Source organism: Mus caroli, chromosome 7, assembly GCF_900094665.2.
Source record: "Mus caroli chromosome 7, CAROLI_EIJ_v1.1, whole genome shotgun sequence".
NCBI classification, from domain to species: Eukaryota; Metazoa; Chordata; class Mammalia; order Rodentia; family Muridae; genus Mus; species Mus caroli.
The window spans coordinates 17,348,628-17,354,571 of record NC_034576.1 but is presented as its reverse complement, the minus strand read 5'-3'; positions in this window follow the sequence as shown (position 1 = coordinate 17,354,571).

Here is a 5,944-nt window from a genome sequence, read left to right as displayed (position 1 = left end):
AATCTTTCCCAGTCTGGTTGAAATTTTGTTCTATTGATGCTGTCCTTTGCCTTACAAAAGCTTTGTAATTTTATGTGGCCCCATTTGTCAATTTTGATCTTAGGACATAAGCTATTGGTGTTCTGTTCCCATGTACCCATGTGCTCGAGGCTCTTCCCCACTTTCTTTTCTATTAGTTTCAGTGTATCTGGTTTTATGTGGAGGTCCTTGATCTGCTTTGTACAAGGAGATAAGAATGGATCTCTGCATTCTTCTACATGCTGTCCGCCAGTTGAACTAGCACCATTTGTTGAAAATGCTGTCCTTTTTCCACTGGATCGTTTTAGGTCCTTTGTCAAAGATCAAGTGACCATAGGTGTGTGGCTTCATTTCTGGGTCTTCAATTCTATTCCATTGATCAATCTGCCTGTCACTTTACCAATACCATGTAGTTTATAATCACGATTGCTCTGTAGTACAGCTCAAGGTCAGGCATGGTGATTTCACCAGAGGTTCTTATATTGTTGACAATAATTTTTGCTATCCTAGGTTTTTTTGTTATTCCAGATGAATTTGGAAGTTGCCCTTTCTAACTTTGTGAAGAACTGAGTTGGAATTTTGATGGGGATTGCATTGAATGTGAAAACTGCTTTCAGCAAGATGGCCATTTTTACTATATTAATACTATCAATCCATGAGTATGGGAGATCTTCCCATCTTGTGAGATCTTCTTCAATTTCTTTCTTCAAGACTTGAAGTTCTTGTCATATGGATCTTTCACTTGCTTAGTTAGAGTCACACTAAGATATTTCATATCATTTGTGACTATTGTGAAAGGTTTTTTTTTTCTCACTTCTTTCTAAGCCTGCTTATCCTTTCAGTATGGGAAGGCTACTGATTTAAGTTAATTTTATATCCAGTCACTTTGTTGAAGTTGTTTATCAGCTTTAGGAGATCTTTGGTGGAATTTTTTGGGTCCCTTAAGTATATTATCATACCACTATCTGCAAATAGTGGTATTTTGACTTCTTTTCCAATTTATATCTGTTTGACCTTGTTTTGTTGTCTAATAACTCTGGGTATGACTTTGATTACTATATTAAACAGGTAAGGAGAGAGTGTCTAGTCCTTGTTTTTAGTGGGATTGCTAAACGTTTCTCTGTTTAGTTTGAAGCTGGCTACTGGTTTTCTGTATATTTCTTTCTTATTTTTTAGTTTAATTTAATTGGCAATTTTTTTGTTTAAACAATTTTTATTAGATATTTTCTTCATTTACAATTCAAATGCTATCCAGAAAGTCCCCTATACCCTGCTCCCACCTTGCTCCCCAAACTACCCACTCCCAATTCCTGGTCCTGGCAACCACCTGTACTGGGGCATATAATCTTTGCAAGAGCAAGGGCCTCTCCTCCCAATGATGGCCAATTAGTCCATCTTCTGCTACATATGCAGCTAGAGACATGAGCTCTGGGGGGTACTGGTTAGTTCATATTGTTATTCCTCCTATAGGTTATAGACCCCATTCAGCTTCTTGGGTACTTCTTCTAGCTTCTCCATTGGGGGCCCTGTGTTCCATCCAATAGATGACTGTGAGCATCCACTTCTGTGTTTGCCAGGCACTGGCATAGCCTCACAAGAGACAGCTATATTAGGGTCCTGTCAGCATAAACTTGCTGGCATATGCAATAGTGTCTGTGTTTGGTGGTTGATTATAGTAAGGATCCCTGGATGGGGTAGTCTCTGCATGGTCCTTTCTTCCATCTCAGCTCCAAACTTTGTCTCTGTAACTTCTTACATGAGTATTCTGTTCCCCATTCTAATAAGGAGCGAAGTATTCACACTTCGGTCTTCCCTTATGAGAATCATGTGGTTTGCAAATTGTAACTTGGGTATTCTAAGTTTCTGGGCTAATATCCACTTATCAGTTAGTGCATATCAAGTGAGTTCTTTTGTGATTGGCTTACCTCACTCAGGATGATATCCTCCAGATCCATCCATTTGCCTAAGAATTTCATAAATTCATCGTTTTTAATAGCTGAGTAGTACTCCATTGTATAAATGTACTACATTTTATCTGACCATTCCTCTGTTGAGGGGCATCTGGGTTCTTTCAAGCTTCTGGTTATTATAAATAAGCCTGTTACGAACATAGTGGAGCATGTATTCTTATTACCAGTTGGAACATCTTTTGGGTATATGCCCCTGAGAGGTATTGCTGGATTCTCCAGTAGTGCTATGTCAAATTTTCTGAGAAACTGCCAAATTGATTTTCAGTGTTTGTACAAGCTTGCATCCCAGCAGCAATGGAAAAGTGTTCCTCTTTCTTCACATCCTCACCAGCATCTGCTGCCACCTGAATTTTTGATCTTAGCCATTAAAGAAATTAGGGAAACAATACTCTTGACAATAGTCACAAATAATTTAAAATATCTTGGTGTGACTCTAATTAACGAAGTGAAAGATCTGTGTCATAAGAACTTCAAGTCTCTGAAAAAAAGAAATCAATGAAAATCTCAGGAGATGGAAAGATCTCCCATGCTCATGGATTGGCAGTATTAATATAGCAAAAATAGCTATCTTGCCAAAAACAATCTACAGAATCAATGCAATCCCCATCAAAATTCCAACTCAATTCTTCACAGAGTTAGAAAGGGCAATTTGTAAATTCCTCTGGAATAACAAGAAACCTAGGATAGCAAAAACATATTCTCAACAATAAAAGAACCTCTGGGGAAATCACTATGTCTGACCTCAAGCTGTTCTACAGAGTGAATATGATAAAAACTGCATGGTACTGGTACAGAGACAGACAGGTAGATCAATGGAATGGAATTGAAGACCCAGAAATGAACCCACACACCTATGGTCACTTGAACTTTGACAAGGGAGCTAAAACCATCCAGTGGAAAAAAGACAGCATTTTCAACAAGTGGGGCTGGTTTAACTGGTGGTTATCATGTAGAAGAATGCAAAGAGATCCATTCTTATCTCCTTGTACTAAGGTCAAGTCTAAGTCGACCAAGGAACTCCACATAAAACCAGAGACATTGAAACTTATAGAGGAGAAGTGGGGGAAAGCCTTGACAATATGGGCACAGGGGCAAGCTGTAAGATCGAGAATTGATTGGACCTCATAAAACTGCAAAGTTTCTGTAAGGCAAAATACACTGTCAATAAGACAAAAAGGCCACCAACAGTTTGGAAAAGGTATTTTACCAATCCTAAATCCTATAGGGGACTAATATCCAATATATACCAAGAATTCAAGAAGATGGACTCCAGAAAATCAAATAACCTCATTAAAAAATGGAGCACAGAGCTAAACAAAGAATTCTCACCCGAGGAATACCAAATGGCTGAGAAGCACCTGAAAAAATGTTCAACATCCTTAATCATCAGGGAAATGCAAATCCAAACAACCCTGAGATTCCACCTCACACCAGCCAGAATGGCTAAGATCAAAAATTCAGTTATATTTCTTTTACTATGTTTAGGTATGGGCCTTATATTCCTGATCTTTCCAAGTCTTTTATCATGAAGGTGTGCTGGATTTAGACAATTTTTTCCTCAGCATCTAATGAGATGATCATGTGTTTTTTGTCTTTGTGTTTGTTCATTTAGTGGATTACTTTGATGGATTTCCGCATATTGAACCATCCTTGCATATCTGGGATGAAGCCTACTTGATCATGATGAATGATCTTTTTGATGTGTTCTTGGATTCGGTTTACAAGAATTTTGTTTAGTAGTTTTGCATTGATATTCATAAGAGAAATTGGCCTGAAGTTCTCTATCTTTGTTGGGTCTTTCTGTGGTTTAGGTATCAGAATAATTGTGGTTTCATAGAACGAATTTGGTATAGTACCTTCTGTTTCTATTTTGTGAAATAGTTTGAGGAGAATTGGAATTAAGTCTTCTTTGAAGGTCTGATAGATCTCTACACTAAACACATCTGGTCCTGGTCTGTTTTTGGTTGGGAGTCTATTAATGAATGCTTCTATTTCTCTAGGGGATATGGACTGTTTTGGTCATAAATCTGATCCTGATTTAACTTTGGTATCTGGTATCTGTCTAGGAAGTTGTCCATTTCATCCAGATTTTCCAGTTTTGTTGAGTATAGCCTTTTGTAGTAGGATCTGATGATGTTTTGGATTTCCTCATGTTCTGTTGTTACATCTCCCTTTTCATTTTTGATTTTGTTACTTAGGATAGTGTCCCTGTGCCCTCAAAGAACCAGCTCCTGGTTTGGTTGATTCTTTGAGTAGTTCTTTTTGTTTCCACTTGGTTGCTATTATTTTGGTCAATAACAATTTTGCTATTTGTTTATGCAGTCTTTCCTAGGAAAGACAGCTTCACAACAGTCTGCCTTGTATTCTGGATCTTTCCATCTTTTTTGATCCCTCTTCGAGATATTCCCTGAGTCATAGATATGAGATCTGTCATGGAGAACATAATTTGAGTCTGGGATACCCCACAGTTTTTTTTTTCTGCATTGTGTCTATTTGGTGTGTGTGTGTGTGTGTCTGTGTCTGTGTGTGTCTGTGAGTGTGTGTGTGTGTGTGTGTGTGATGACATTCACTTGTTATAAAGTTAGGCTTCTTTGAATTATGATGGTAGCTACACTTATCTCTGAATGTAAGATTAAACTTAGGAATTATGAATAATGCTGGTCTAGCAAAGTGGTGGTAGTATATTTTATAAATTCCATGACCTACTAGTTCAGGGAATATGACTATGTTTCCAGAACCAGGTATGATTATCCTTCCACTAAGGAGGACTTATGTCCAGTTAGCGAACTGTTAGTTGCTTCCAACATGTGTGCTACTTATCATACATTTATGAGTATCTTGCTTCATATCAGTATACTAGCATATTCTGGTAATTGACATGATTCACAGTTACTGGAACTGTGAAGGAGTGGCTAATTGCTTTCCTTGGCAGCTTCCACAATGTTTTCGAAAACCATAGCAAAGAGGCTTTCAGAGCAGATTCAAACATTTGTGTTGTATGTCTAAGTTTGTTCTTTCAGCAACAATGGCTCACCCTCAACCATGGCGAGGGAATGAAGGGCTAAATCTATAATCTGTCTACTTTTCAGAGTAACATGGGCTATCCAGAAAAACCATTTGAAACAAGATTCTTTTTATTTGGTACTGGAGTTTTTGTTAGTCCTTGGTTCTGCAGCACAGTATTGTCAGTCCTAGCGGTAGGTGTGTGTGTGTTTGTGTGTGTGTGTGTGTGTGTGTGTGTGTGTGTGTGTACACATATTTCCTTGTGTTCCATATAAATCTATGCTGATATATAAGAACATTCCTTGAGGAATTACCAAGCAATCTTGTTGTTGTCTCTTGTCTGTCTTCCTTCCTCACTTACCTCCTTACAGCTTCCTGACATTGACCCTGTTCACTGTTATTCCATTTTCTATTTTATATCACCTGTATCTTAACATTCCCTTCCCCTACGACACATAGCCCTGCCTATGGTTACTTTCCCAAATTTTGTGGTTCCTTTGTGTTGTACACTCACATCTGAGGACTTGGAGCTAGCAACCAAGTATGTGAGAAACTTTGTGCCATTGGTCTATCTGAGTATGGGTTATCTCACACAATATAATCTTTTATGGTTCCATTCATTTCTCAGAAAATTTTATAATTTCATTTTTCTTTGTGGCTGAGTCCATTGTTTATATGTACCATATTTTCATTACCCTTTTATTAATTGGTAGACATCTATGCTATTTCCTCTATTGTGAAAGGAGCACAATGAACAAGGATGAGTCATATACCAGAGGAACAGGATATAGTGTCATTTTAATGTATGCTGCATGGGTCTGTAGCTAGAGCAGACCATAAATCTATTTCTAACCCTTTGAGGATCTTCTGCACTGATTTCTGTAGTGGTTGCATTGATAAGCACTTTCACCAATAGTGAATAGGTGATTTCCTTTCCTCATATAAAATCTCCA